The sequence below is a fragment of the Theobroma cacao genome, chromosome 3 (genome assembly GCF_000208745.1).
Source record: "Theobroma cacao cultivar B97-61/B2 chromosome 3, Criollo_cocoa_genome_V2, whole genome shotgun sequence".
Lineage (NCBI taxonomy): Eukaryota > Viridiplantae > Streptophyta > Magnoliopsida > Malvales > Malvaceae > Theobroma > Theobroma cacao.
Window position 1 is genome coordinate 18,320,602 of NC_030852.1, and position 16,356 is coordinate 18,336,957.

The 16,356-nt window shown below is 35.0% G+C and overlaps 1 pseudogene; it reads right to left on the reverse strand.

The window, feature by feature from the left end:
* Positions 1 to 802, reverse strand: part of LOC108661157 — a 14,389-nt pseudogene extending 13,587 nt beyond the window's left edge.

Here is a 16,356-nt window from a genome sequence, read left to right on the forward strand (position 1 = left end):
TGCACTTATTTTCAAAAACAATGCAATTTAGTTTAGTTCTTATTAAAACCCCTCATTAAACCCTTAATTGGTTAATCACTTGATGATGAAGGATCCATGCACAACAAAGAATTTGAAGAGTGAAAACTTTAGTAGCATTCAAGCAAGTCAAGCGAAATGACTGATCCTTGTTGCAGCGAGAATGAATTTTTGTTGCAGGGAAATTTGGGCTCAAATCATCAGCTAGCCGAGGGTTTTTTACTAAAACACCTCATTTCAAACTTAATTAATTAATTCCTTGATGTTGGAAGTCCATGATCAACTATGATGCTAAAGAAGTGGAAATATGGCAGAAACCAAACAAGGTAGCAAGCATGACAGAAGGTTTCTTGCTGTAGCGAAACCACCTGTAGACATCTCACTGCAGCGAGTTACAAGGTTGCAGCCAGCCTCCCAACTCTAGAGTTTCTCGCTGCAGCAAGAATGATTCTCGCTGCAGCGAGAAACAGAACACCAAGAAGAAAGTTCTCATTATATCAAGAAAAGGCCATTCTGCTACAATGACAAAATCAACTTGAAAATACTTAGCAATTTCCAAGATTCAACATGCAAGATTTCACATACATTACAACCATATACCATATTCATGAACTTTCTGTTGCATAAATATATATATATATAAATGTATACATATATAAACACCAATACCACCACCGCCTCACCCCAGCTCATGTTCAACCCCCACATCACGCACATAGCTGGAGTCATCATGTGCATCCCCCATATTGTGCACAACTAATACCACCGTGTGCATCCCCCACATCGCGCACAGGCAATATCATCATCCATACTCCCGCACCCGTCATCACCGGCATGTGCATCCCCCACATCGTGCACACGCATGGTTATATTTATTACACAATATTAACTATCGATACACAACATATATATATCAGCATCCTATAGGAGCACAAGGATTCATCATATTGCACACTCACCACATAAAACGTTTTAATAAAGGCTTGTTCCCATGCATAATCTTTAAGGAAAAATAAAATAAAAATCATCCACATGCTTCATCCAAATACCAATACATTTCCCAAAATATTTTAAATGCAAGTTCACTCACCTTGGTGGATTTGTAATTGAATTTCTTTTCAAAATTCTTCCAAGCTAATAAGGGAAATCATTCCCTCTCTCTCTGCACGTCCAACCAGTGAGTGAATGTACTTAAGAAAGACTTTTGAAGACTGTTGAGGTGTAAAAGTGGAAAAGCATGAAAAACCTTATGAAAGGGTGTAGAAGAACATGAGAAATAAAGCTAATTTGGGGAAGTTTTAAAGGTTTCAAAGGATACTTCCATAAAAGGTGCAAAGAAACATGGAATGAAGAGGAGGATAGGAGGAAGAAGAAGAAGAGAAGCTGCTGGAAAACTAAAAAAAAGCTGCTGGAGATTAGATATTTATAGTTAAAGTTTATCCAATTTTCATACAATTTACAATAATGCCCTTAACAAGGCCACTTGTCTTCCTCCTTTCCTTTATGCACTCTTTTTACTCCTTTAACACTGAGACAAAGTCCATATTAGTCTAAAAGTACTCGAGTTCATGAAAACTTAAAAATTTAGGCTTTAGGTGTAAAATGACCATTTTACCCCTATCATGGAAATTATCAGTATTTATATCTTTTTCATTTATTTACCCTCATTCATTTATTCCTTAGGCCTACTTAGACCTTAACAATGTCTAAAAGCCTACTTCTAGGGGCTCACCATGAGAAATGACAAAATTACCCTTGGCCCGTGTTATCTCGTCTACACCTAGTTACGGGACTATAAAGGTCAAGGTCTCACAGCTGCATTGAATGTAGAAATGTAGATGATGGAGAAGAAAAATAACTGGATTCTTATTGATAAACCAACTGATCAGCATGTTATCGGAGTAAAGTGGATTTTCAAGACAAAACTGAATCTAGATGGGTCAGTTAACAAGTATAAAGCCAAGTTAATAGTAAAAGGCTTTTCTCAAGTATATGGTATTAATTACTTTGAGACATTTGCTCCAGTTGCTAGGCATGACACTATCAGATTACTTGCTGCTCTGTTTGCTAAAGAAAATAGGAAAATTTTTCATCTTGATGTGAAGTCAGCTTTCTTAAATGGTGTGCTATCTAAAGATATCTATATAGAACAACCTAAAGGCCGTGTGAAGAAAAGTGCAGAATACAAGGTTTGTAAACTCGTCAAGGCTCTCTATGGTCTAAAACAAGCTCCTAGGACCTAGTATGAGAGAATAGATGAGCATTTTAGAGCGTAAGGTTTTGTCAAGAGTTTGAATGAACATGCACTCTACATCAAAAAATCAAATGAATTAGTGATTTTTATTGTAGGTTTGTATGTTGATGATATGTTGATTATTGGACCGGATACTTCTTACCTTGAAGATTTCAAAACACAAATGATTAGTGTTTGAAATGATAGATTTAGGGCCTATGTCGTACTTTCTGGGAATGGAGATATTATAGTTACCTAGACAGATTGTTTTGCATCAAACAAAATATGCTAGATATATACTAAAATTCAATATGGATTCCTACAAGGCTGTGGACATACCTTTGTCAGTTGGGAGTAAGCTAAGCAAGGAATATGAATCACAAAAGGCTGATGGAAACCTCTACAGAAGAATGGTAGGTTCTTCATTATATTCGTCAGCTACTAGGCTTGATATCATGTTTGTCGCAAGTCTTCTTTCCAAGTTTATGCAATCTCCATCAAATTTGCATTTTACTACAGTTAAAAAGATACCCAAATATGTGAAAGGCACTATATATTTTGGTTTGATTTACAAAGGGACAAAAATTAATGAGTTGTTGGGGTAAAGTGATAGTGACTGGGCAAGGTCATTTGAAGATTCAAAGAGAACAAGAGGATATTGTTTCTCTTTTGGTAATGGGATTTTTGCTGGAATTCTAAGAAGCAAGATGTAGTAGCTTAGTCTTCAACTGAAGCTGAATATATAGCTACAATTGCTGTAACAAATCAAGCTATGTGGCAGAGGAAATTGCTATTTGATCTTGGTTTAAACAGGAAAAGGCAACAGTAATCTATGTGGACAACCAATCATCAATTGCTATTACCAAAAATCTTGTGCAGCATGGGAGTGATGGGTTTGACTATGGATGGCATGCTCAAAATACGCAGTGGAAAGAAAATTAAAAATTTTATAACTAAACAACAAAACATGCCTCCACCCATGGATCACTGTGGTTATATTTAACACATAAAAGCACAAAATAAATTATTGTTTAAAAAGTTACCTTGCCATGTAATTTTGTAATCACGATGGCACTTTTCGAAGCAATCCCGCGAACACCACAAGGAGCAAAAACCCTAGCCAATCAAGTGTTTGACCTCCAATGGTAGTACACACAATTGCACTTGAACCTTCAATAAAGGAAGGAGTTTTTAACTATACTTTGTGCTAGCAGAGAGGACAATAATTTCCCTTTTTTTCTTTTTCACAATCTTAGCCGAACTTTGTTGGTCCTGTTGACATGTGCTAGAGGGGGGTGAATAGCACAATTTGGCTCTTGACAAGGTGTGGAACTAATTTCCAAAACAAAGAAAATAAAAACAGAGTAGACAATGGACAGCAATTTATAGTGGTTCGGTCCAAGACCTACATCCACTACCTTGATTATCCAACAAAGGATTTTCCAAACCAAATCACTAAAACAGTGGAATTCACAAGCTTGCACCAAGCTTTTACAATGGCTTTTCACAGGCTCAGCCACAACCTTTACACTAGTTTTTCCCGAGCTAAACTAAAACCCAAAGTGGTTTTTCAAGGCTCAACCATAACCTATAACATTCAAGCTTTCCCAAGCTTGAACAACCCCTTAGAGTGACTCCCTCACTCTAAGTATACAATAAAAAGTGGTAAATGAAAGTACCTATGATCACTGGATGATCTGATTGGTACAGGATTGAGTGCTAATCACAGATGCAAAGAGTAGGCGTTAAAGTGCAGACAAGTGCAATGAAGCTTTTTTGATTTTTTAACTTTTTATAGCTCAAATCTCATTTAAGGCTTCAAAAAACTTGTTTCTCATTATTGTAAGACCCTTTTATACTTGGAGATGCAACTCTGATGGCAGTTTGGCAGTTTATATCCGTTGGAAATAGTTGAGAATGAGTTCTAGCTGTTAATCTGTCTTGTAGTGCTCTAGTTCAAATTGCAGATAGAGAGCTCTTAGTCAACTAACTTGGTTGACTAAGTTGATTCTGTTTCTGGTTTACAGATTATGGCAGAGGGCACTTAGTCGACTGTGTCAAGCCTGGCTCTATAATATGTTTATTATGCCATTCCTACATAAGAATGCATGTTTGCTTACTTGGGTACCTCGAAAATCATTAAAGGACGGCAATGTACCAAATGGTACAATTAAGTTGAATTAAGCCTCAAACTAGTCCAAATAGAGGTTTTAAGATGAAATTGAGAATTTTAAAACCCTAAAATAACTTAAAATGGTGATTCGGAGTTCGATGACCGATTTGGAGTCAAATTAGAATTTTCATAACGTAGGGAAAATATGGTCATTTTGCCACCTAAGGTTAAAATTGGAATGTTGGAAGAAGTTTTTCACCAAGATTGACCATTTAGAACATAATTTGAGTTTGAAAGGTGAAAAATTTTAATTTCGGCATTTTTTCGAGCATAAAGGGTAAAATAGTCATTTTACAGCTCAGAGGCAAAATTGGAATTTTTCACCACCCAACACTTGTCCAGCACATGAATTTCACCCATTATTATTATGGATAATTGAGGAATTTTAAATGGTGGAGAGAGATTGCTTAATGGGTAAGTATGACACATGGGCCAATGGAATGGTGACATGTGTCAAATTTTCATCCATTTATAATTGGCTTTAGAAATCAGCACATAAACCCTCCCAGCTCATTTCTCTTGGTTGGCCAAGAAAGAAAAGGGAAGAAAAGAAGAAGAACAAAACCCTAGCTAAGAAATTCAAGAGAAATTCACCAAATTTCAAGGAATCAAGCCATTAAAGGTAAAATTTCTTAATTCTAGCTTGTGTCTACCTTTCTTATGCATTATTTTGCATTTTCCATGGTTGAATCACAAGATACCATGAAGGATAGTGTGCTGATCAAACCTTAGGAGAGAGAATTTGATGATGAATTTAGTTAGAAAACATGTTATTCTAGTGTTTTTAGTTGTTTGGTGATGTGTAGTATGAAAAGCAAGCAAGAAAAATTCATGTTCTTACATCACCTTCATTGGCCGAATATTCCATGTGGAATATTGATGATGAATTTGATTGAATTTCAAGTGATTTGATTAGGAATGAATGATTTATGGTGTGAGAATCAAGCATGAAAAATTATATTGTTAGTGCACTCACCATGGCCGAAATTTTCAAGAGAAAATGTGAGGATGATTTTGCCACATTTCAAGTTATTTAAATTGTGTTTAATGATTTGGAGTATTGTGAGAGAAATGGAATTGTTTAGAGTTGAATTGGACGTATTGGTCAATTAATCAGGTGATAGATCGAATTAGGTCAATACCATTTTATTTAGGTACATAATTGAATTTATATTGAACACCGTATTTAGATAGTTACCCGAGTATTTCACATCCCATTTCATGCATTAGTATAGAGCCTGAATTGGTTTTACAACGGTTTAACACAAATGTAGCAAATTGCTTATTGTGCATTATGTCTAGGTGGTGAGCATTCTGGCAAGAGTAAAAAGGTAGTGTCCGAGGATCAAGAATCAGAGTATCCCGAATTCGATTCCCATTACAGTGAGTAACCTTATCATCATCTTAATTATCTGAAGTGAATTTTAATTCGTTTTTGTGATTTTATAGAAAATGAGTTTAAATGGTAAATCTTTGTGTTTTATAAGCAAAATGTGATTAAATGAAATGATTTTATAAAATTGTCTTGAAATTGAATGATGGTTTTGAAAATGGAGTAATTGGAGACTACTTGTTGTGTTGTAAATTATGATTTGAATAGAATGGCTTATGATAATGTGAGCATGAGTGGCTGGATTGGTAATTGTGCTAAACATATGTGAACAATTGTTTTGCCTTGACATGTTGTTTTGTAAAATAATTGCCACGTTATGCTGCTGAAATTTTATTAATTTGGTGGGATATCGATTAGCTTATTGTAATGGGTGGGTTTCTGTGGATCAGCCTATTAGAGGGGCACGGTAAACCCGTTATATTCTTACCTCAGTCTGAGAGGCACGTAGGGTAACTCCTGAGGTGAAATTTTAGAGTTCACTTCATGTTGAACCACCACGTGAGGGTAAATTCAGCCAACGCCAAGGAACGGCTATGTTTTCAAAATAAAAACATGATTTATGAGTACATGACTTTTTAACAGCCTTGGCGGATTCGGTTGGGATAGCCCCAGGTCAAGGTATCCCTGACAACTGAGTATGAAAATGATTTTGACATGAGCCAAGCTTTTCAGGAAATCATAAGTCTCGTTTATTTGGGTGAAATGAATCTATTTTATCTTATTAATATGAGTTCGAAATGCTGCGAATCATTTTTATGCTAATCTATTTATCTGTCTCCATTTACTCAGCTTTAGATATTTTAGATGATATTTGTTTACTCACTGGGATTATATAATCTCACCACCCTCCTTTCCACCCATTTCAGGATCAGGATAGTCGGTAGATAGCTCATTTCGTTGAGGGTTACAGTTGGACTTGCATCCTCAAAAAACAAACTGTAGGTTCACAGCCTTCATTACTTTTAGTCATTCGGGGGCCCACATGTCATTGTTAAATGTTTTGAATACCTAGCTGCATGTGCTACTGTATGTAGGAATTTTTTTTGTTTTTACGCTATAAAAATTATTTACGTAGCATTCTATGAAAATTGTTTTATGAAAAATTGGAATATTTTATTCATTATTTTTATTTTATTCGATTAGCTATAATTTCACTTTAATGAATGTTTTAGATATCTAAACTTATTTTCGGTTATAAAATGTGTAAATTTCTCTCATATATTACGTTTTAGCTAGTTTCGATATTTTTGGGAAAAATGACCAAAATACCTCTGTGTAGTTGAAATTTCTCTTTGACTGTTTTTGAATTGAAATTGGTTCATATCACTTTAAAACATGATTTTAGTAACTAATACTCACAGGGGAAGCGAGAAAACTGATGTTAAGCCTTACGAGGTTTCGATTGGCATTCCAAGTAATAATGTCTATTGGGATATCGCGGCGGTTGTCACGAGCTCGATGGGAGTTTCGAGTCGTGACAGACTGACTTGGTTAACTAAGTTGGTTCTATTTCTCAAACTCTACAGCTCGCTATTTCTCTAATTTGAAATTTGGTCAATCAATGTTCTTCTTTGTTTCACCAATAAGCTTCCTCCTTGTTATTCAGTCACATCTTGTTTATTTTATCCCTCTTTTTCTTTCAAAAATACTTTTTAAAGATTTAAGAAATTAATTTCATATATTAATTTTTTGCACACTCAAATAAAGGAATTAGACACAAATAAATAGGAATGTTTTATTATCATCAAAAAATAATGAAGCCAACAATCTCCCCCTTTTTGATGATGACAAAACACTCCATGATTAACAGCATAGTGTCATTTTAAATTGTTTTTAGTTTTCTGTAGGAATTAAGGATTGCTCCCCCTAAGTATATGCTCCCCCTTAGTGTGTGCATATTTTGCCTATTTTGTTTCAACCAATTTTATTCTTGTCACACAAAAATGACATTGTACATTTAGAGTATACATATGTGCATCAATGTAGAGTGATTTGAAGTAAGTAAGTATTAAAGGTCTGGGTACCAATGACCATACATGATTCCTAGTGAATTGATCAAGTTCTTCTTGCATGGCCATTATCCAACTTTCTTCCTTTTCAGCTTCTTCAAAGTTTTTAGGTTCAATTTGAGATATAAAAGCTGAAAACTCACAAGTTTCTCTAGTTTCTTTCCTAGTTCTAACTCCTTATGAAATGTCACCTATTATTTGGTCTTGTGGGTGATCTCTTACAAATCTCCAACTCCTTGGTAGATCATCATGTTGATTTTCTACTATTTGCAGATTTCCTAGAAATGGAGTTTCATTTTCTCTTATAGATGAGCTTTCTTCATTATTTTTATTATTCTCTAAGCTCATTTCCTCCATTTGTTTTTCTAGGATTTCTATATCATCATCATCATCATGAACTTCTTTTTGTAATGCATTTGACTCATCAAAAACCACATGGACTTATTCTTCAACGGTTAAGGTCTTTTTGTGAAAAACTCTATAGGCCTTTGAGTTTAATACATATCCTAAAAATATTGCTTCATCACTCTTTGCATCAAACTTCCCTAGGGGCTGTTTTCCATTATTCAATATAAAGCATTTACAGCCAAAACTCCTAAGGTGAGAAATATTTGGTTTTCTACCTTTGTAAAGTTCATATGGAGTCTTTGAAATCAAGGGTCTTATTGAGACTCTATTAAGAATATAAGCTGTTGTATTTACTACCTCAGCCTAAAGATATTTAGGTAGGTTGTTCTCACATAACATGGTCCTAGCCATTTCTTTTAATGTTCTGTTTTTCCTCTCTACAACTCCATTTTGCCGGGGTGTTCTAGGTGCAGAAAAATTGTGATCCAACCCCTTTTCATTGCAAAATTTTTCAAACTCATCATTCTCAAATTATCCTCCATGATCACTCCTTATGCTAACTATGGCTAGTCCTTTTTCATTTTTTACTTTCTTACAATAACTTAAGAATGCTTGTAGAGCATCATTCTTATGAGCAAGGAAGTATACCCAAGTAGATCTAGAATAGTCATCAACTATTACAAGGCCATAAGATTTACCTCCTAAGCTAGTTGTGCTTATTGGACCAAATAGATCAATGTGCAACAATTCAAGAGGTCTAGATGTTGACACTATTTTCTTAGTCTTAAAGGATGTTCTAACTTATTTTCTTAATTGGCAAGCATCACATATCCTATCTTTTTCAAATTTCAATTCCAACAGTCCAGCAATAAGATTTTTCTTTATTAATTTAGACATAGTATGCATGCTCACATGTCCTAATCTCCTATGCCATAACCAGTTATCATTCTTAGCATTTGCAACAAGACATACTTCACTATTCACATCAAGATCTTTAAGAAAAATTACATACATGTTCTTCAACTTTTTTCCTATAAATGAGATTTTATTTGTACTTATATCAATCACTTCACACTTAGTTGAATCAAAACATACCTTAAATCCTTTATCACATAATTGACTAATACTTAGTAAATTATGCTTTAAGCCTTTAACTAGCAACACATGACTAATTTGAGTTTGGGAACTCTTACCAACCGTACCTATACCATGGATTCTGCCTTTTGAATCATCTCCAAAGGATACGGTTCCTCTCTTTCTCTTATCCAACTGAGCAAACAGCATTTCATGTCTTGTCATGTGCCGTGAATAGCCACTATCCAAGTACCAAGGCTGTTTCTTCTTGAGTTGACCTCTTGAACATGTCTCTTTTAAGTCCAACTAAACCTACAAAACAGAATTTCAATTTTTCTTTATAGGTACCCATACTTTGATGGGTCCTTGAGTGTTAGTTGCAGCAAAGGATCCTTTAGGAACCCAAATTTTCTTAACTTTCTGCACTTTTCTTTTCTTAAAACAGTCATATGACAGATGACCATGTTTACCACAATTATAACATCTAGGTAATGCTTTAGCTGAATATTTATTGTGTTATGCATCTTTTTTTGAAGATTCATTTTTCAAATATTTAAGAGCTGTGTTTTCATCAAGAGTTATTTGCAAGGCTTCGGACTTGTTTTCCAGCTCTTGTTTTAAAAACTCAAAGTTTGTTTTTGAGTGTTCTAACTCAACTTGCAAAATATTTCTTTGCTCAAAAATAGAGGTGAACTCTTGTTTGATCTTGTGAGACCTCAACCTCTATAGGCTTGTAATTAGGCATAGACGCCATAACACGGGCTGGGGGTAGTTTCGTCATTTCCTCTAATAAGCTCTCAGAAGAAATTTTTATTATATTTTAAGGTCTAAATTGGCGTAAGACCTCATAAATGATGTGTAATGATGAAAACATGAAGAAAACTAGAAGTTTCAATCATTTTCATAATAGGGGCAAAATGATCATTTTTCACCTTGGGTTAGAATTTTTAAGTTTTCATGAACCCAAGCATTTCTAGATCATTATGGACCTTGTCCTAGTGTTAAAAGAGTAAAAAGATTGCATAAAAGATTGGAGGAGAATAAGCTAATTTGTGGAAGGGCATTTTGGTAATTTAAGTGGAGTGGATAAGCTTGGGCTATAAATATCCCTTTCTTCCAGCAGCTTCTACATTCTCCAGCAGCTTTTCTTCTTCTTCTTCTTCTCTTTCACGTTGCTTCCCAACCTCCATGAAAGCTTGATAAGAAAGCTCCACAACCTTCCTCAAATAGCTCCAAATTTCATGCTTTTGGTGCACCCTTTCCATAAACCCTTGTGCTCTTCCATTCTCTCACTTTAAAACCCTTGAAAATCTTGTTTCCATACTCTCTCTCACTAGTTAGGTGTTTTAGAGAGAGAAAGAGGAAGCTTTACAATAGTTTGGAGAATTATTGGAAAGAATTTCAAAGTTTTAAAGTTATTAAGTTGAGTAGTAAATTTGAGTTGAAATTTTAGTGTGAGAATGACTAGAGATTTTATTTGTGAATATTTTGTAGTTGAGATAGTTAATTCACTTTGGAATGATAGGATAGTGAAAATGGATTGCCATTTAATGGCCATTTCAAGTAAGCTAAGAGAAAGCTTTTGGACTCTATAAGTATGTGAATTAACATAATTGTGATGTTAATGTGATGATAGGTTCCAACGAAGCCACACCGTCCCAATTGGACCATTAGGGATGTCAAGCCCAGCTCTATAATATATTTACCATATTATATAGGTACTTGATAGAATGTCTGCATACTTGAATGCCTCAGAAATCGTTAAAAGATGATATTGTACATAATGGTACAATTAAGTTGATTTAAGCCTCGAACTAGTCCAAATAGAGATTTTAAGATGCATTCGAGAGTTATTGAACCTTAGAATGACTTAATATGGTGATTTGGAGTTCGGGGATTGATTTAGAGTTAAATTGGAATTTTCATAATGTAGGGGTAAAATGGTCATTTTGACCCCGAGGGCAAAATTGGAATGGTGGATGAAATTTTGATCAAGTTTGACTATTGGAACATAATTTGAGCTTGAGAAGTGAAAAATTTTAATTCCAATATTTTTTCGAGCATAAGGGCAAAACGATCATTTTTCGTGTCTATGGGGGTAAAATTAGAATTTTTGAAATTTTGCACCACCACGACACTTGTCAAGCCCTTGAATTTTACCTATTATACTTTGGATAATTGAGATATTTTATGTGGTGGTGGGAGAATGCTTAATTATTAAGTTTGAAAATGGACCAATTAAAAAGTGACACATGGCAAGCTTTAGTTATNATGATGATATATATATATATATATATATATATATATATACATATATGGTATATGGTTGTAATGCAAAAATGTGAGCATTTGAATTATTGAAATTTAAGAGTTTGTATGTGTTACATGTTGCTTTTGTTATTACAACAAGATGGCTTTGATTTAAGGGACAAGGAAACGTTTTTTCTTGATGTTCTGATTCTCGCTGCAGCGAGAAACTCTCGAGTTTTGAAGGGGTTGGCTAGCCGAAAACTCGCTGCAACGAGAATCCATTCTCGCTGTAACGAGATTCATTCTTGTTGCAGCGAGATTCATTCTTGTTGCAGCGAGATTCATTCTTGTTGAAACCTAAAATTCTGCTGTAGCGAAAAACTTTTTGTTTTTCTCCTCATTTGGTTCAGTTGCTACCCTATTTTCCATTTCTTTGTTACCATAGTTGAGCATGGACTTCCAACATTAAGGAATAAATGAATTAAGTTTAAAATGAGGAGGTTTGGTGAGAAACCCTCGGCTAGTTAAGAAACCCTCGGCTAGATGATAATTTAAGTCAAGTGTCGCTGCAGCGAGGACCCGACGTTTATTTGACTTGATTCGCATGAATGCTATTAAAGTTTTCACTCTCCAAATCCTTTGTTGAGCATGGACTCTTTTCAATAAGTGATTTTTTCATGTGGGGTTTACATGAGGGGTTTAATAAGAACTCAAATAAATTGCATTGTTTGAAAAATGAATGCATTATGATTTCGTTAAACATTCCTTATGGTCTACTTGTTCCCTTCTTGTTCACTCACTAGGTTTATACTCACCATTTTCAACTTCATGTTTTTAGATCACGAGGCAGCTGGTAACTAGGTTGTAGTGTCTTCGTATATTTGACTCTTGGTAGGTGTCTCGGCATTCAGTAGCTGTACATTCGTCCAAGTCTCTCCGCTGAAAGTTGAGAATTTTTTTTGTTGTGTATAGACAAACTTAATGTAAATTATTAAGATACATGTTGTGGACAATGTATATACACTTGTTTAGTATGCCAGTATGAGGTGGCAATGTTTAATATTATTTTGATCCTAAGTTATAAAATGTGACTTAGCAGTTTATGATGGAATGATGAACATGTTAGATTAATAGGCTTGCTTGGGCTTAGTGGACTACGGCCATTGGGCCAATGCCCTGGTCATGGCCCAGAATTTGGGTCGTGACAGATCTGTTCCAAATCATTTTCAAGTAATGCAGCCTTTTTTTTCAATGATTTGTATTTTGAAAAACGTTTTTCAAATTCATCATAAAGGCATTCATATTCATCCTGTAAATCATCATAAGAATTAATGCAGGGGAATGAAGGTACCTTTGTTTATTCCTCTTGTGCCATTAAACAGATGTTTACTCTTTTCTTAGATTTTTCATCATCAGTTTCAGAGCTTGATGTGTCACTGTCAGACCATACAACAGCCACCATTGCTTTCTTGGATCTCTTATTTTTCTTGGGGGTTTCATCTTTCAGCAATGGACACTCGGACTTGAAGTGACCAGGTTTCTTGCATTCGTAGCAGATCATCTCCTCATTTTTGTTGGAGTCATTTTTGTTCCTTATTTTCCATGAAGCACCTTAATCTTTCCTGAAACCTCTTCTAGTTAGCCTTCGATTTCATCTGCTCATTAGTTTTTTGAATTTTCTTGCAACTAGAGCTAAATCTTCATCATCATCACAAGAAAGCTTTTCCAGCTCTTCTTCAAGAATGTCGGCTTTAAGTGCAATGCTCTTTTTCTTTTCCTTTGCTTCCCTTCGGTCTTCTTTTTCTTCTTCCTTAAGCTCCAGCTCATGAGTGAGAAGAGAAACACATATCTCATCGAGAGTGATGATGTTCAGATCTTTAGCCTTTCTAATGGCAGTCACTTTCGGTTTCCAAGATTTTGGTAGGCATCTAAGCAGTCTCTTAACTAATTCATGTTCAGGGATAGACTTGCCTAGCTAAGTTAATTTATTTGTAATGTTTGTAAACCTATCAAACATGCTGGTGATGTCTTCACCATGCTCTATTTTGAACATTTCATAACTATGTGTTAAGAGAGCAATTTTGGACTCCTTTGCTTGAGAAGTCCCTTCATGGATTATTCTAAGTTTTTTCCACACTTGTTTAGCTGTTGTACAGCTTGAGACTTTGTTAAATTCAGTGGGGGTCAAGGCACAATGTAATGTGTTGATGGCCTTAAAGTTTATTTGAACTTTCTTAGTTTCAACCTCAGTCCATTCAGACCTTGGCTTGGGCATCAACTCATTTGTTACTACATTCACGGTTGAGGGCATAAAGGGTCCATCAGATATGACATCCCACATTTCATAATCTATAGCTCTAATATAGATTGACATTCTAGTGCTCCAATAAGGGTAATTAGAGCCATCAAACAGAGGTGGTCTATTTTTTGATTGTCCCTCAGTAACTATGGTTTTTTGTTGAGCCATTTGGATCTTCCCAAAGGATATTAAGCCTTAAAAATAGGAAACTAGCTCTGATACTAATTATTAGTCCCATTGATATGTGCTAGAAGGGGGGTGAATAGCGCAATTTGGCTCTTGACAAGGTGTGGAACTAATTTTCAGAACAAAGAAAATAAAAACAGAGTAGACAATGGACAGCAATTTATAGTGGTTCGGTCCAAGACCTACATCCACTACCTTGATTATCCAACCAAGAATTTTCCAAACCAAATCACTAAAATAGTGAAATTCACAAGCTTCCACCAAGCTTTTACAATGGCTTTTCGCAAGTTCAACCACAACCTTTACACTAGTTTTTCCCGAGCTAAACTAAAACCCAAAGTGGTTTTGCAAGGCTCAACCACAACCTATAACATTCAAGCTTTCCCAAGCTTGAACAACCCCTTAGAGTGACTCCCTCACTCTAAGTATACAATAAGAAGTGGTAAAAAAAAGTACCTATGACCACTAGATGATCTGATTGGTACAGGATTGAGTACTAATCACAGATGCAAAGAGTAGGCGTTAAAGTGCAGACAAGTGCAGTGAAGCTTTTCTGATTTTTCAACTTTCTATAGCTCAAATCTCATTCAAGGCTTCAAAAAACTTGTTTCTCATTGTTGGAAGACCCTTTTATACTTGGAGATGAAACTCTGATGACAGTTTGGCAGTTTATATCCGTTGGAAATAGTTGATGATGAGTTCTAGTCGTTAATCTGTCTTGTAGTGCTCTAGTTCAAATTGCAGACAGAGAGCTCTTAGTCGACTAACTTGGTTGACTAAGTTGATTTTATTTCTGGTTTGCAGATTCTGGCAAAGGGCACTTAGTAGACTGACTTGGTTGACTAAGTTGGTTCTGTTTCTCAAACTCTTCAGCCCGCCATTTCTCCAATTTGAAATTTGGTCAACCAATATTCTTCTTTGTTTCACCAATAAGCTTCCTTCTTGTTATTCAGTTACATCTTGTTGATTTTATCCCTCTTTTTCTTTCAAAAATACTCTTTGAAGATTTAAGAAATTAATTTCATATATTAATTTCCTGCACACTCAAATAAAGGAATTAGACACAAATAAATGGGAATATTTTATTATCATCAAAAACTAATGGAGCCAACAAACCTCTCTTGAAAATTGCTTCATAAGCAATTTTCTCTTTCACACAAAGGGAGTGGTGGCAAAGAAAGAAAACTTTTTTCTTTTTCTGACAAAAACTACGTTTTCTTTAATTGTGAAAAACTCTCATATGAAAAATAGTTAAAAGGTGACTTATATAGTTAGGTTAAAACAACTTCAATTTTGCAATTAAGCCCTCAATATTATAACACATTATAATATTGGGCCCATTACTTAATTAAACTCTCTTAATTAAGTCCTTGGAAATTAAAATCAAAATTAATTTCCTTTATATTTTGCAATCAAGGCCTTATAATTATAACTATTATTAATTATGCCTAAAACTTAATTAAACTCTTTTAATTAAGTTTATAGAAGTTAATTACCTAGCATGTGATTTAAGTCTAACTTAAATCGTCACTCTCCCAATTTAATTGAAATGCAATCATTATGTGTGACCCATTAGGTTCCCAACATGTTGGCAATGGAATTGATTAATATAAATTTCAATCAATTAATTTATAACCAATTCCATAGACCAAGATTGGCATCTAGTAATGCATCATGACCACCCAATTGTTGGGAGAGTCAAAAGGTTCTTTGACAACCTTTCAGTGCACAATCTATCAGTGTGATTCATTCCTTCATCATATATCCCGGAGATGATAAGAGCTTGGTACAGTGTCTACTCTTATTGACCTCTATATTTGTTTCTGCAATTATAGCATTAGCTTTATAGAGAGTTATGAAACATTTTTCATAATCTCCATGTCGCCTTGGCCAAGGACTTCAATAAGCTAATGTTAACTAAGAACTAATAGGATATGTCCGCTAAAACACTTGAGGTGATGATTCCTATCTTGACCACTCATTTGCCTTCACATGCTTCACACTATACCCAAAAGCATCCTGTTTTGGCATCCTTGGTTAGGCACTCGTAAGGATGAAATCAAAGTATAGCACTCTACATATAAGACAACCTGGTGTCTCAAGTCTAGGGAGTATTTACACGACTGACACATGAGAAGTGTTACATAGACACTAGAGTGTATTACCAAATGCACTTCTCATGGCGGGTCATGTTCAGTGAACTTGCTCTCCTAGGCAAGCACCTATATTTTAGTTCCAAGTATCTCTATACTTCAATCTATGAGATCGATTGCTTACTTCCAAAGTAAGGAACATAGAATATACCAGTCTCTAAGCATCATTGATGTCCAGTCTCAATGATACATTGACCAGGAACATTTTGAGATTATGCTT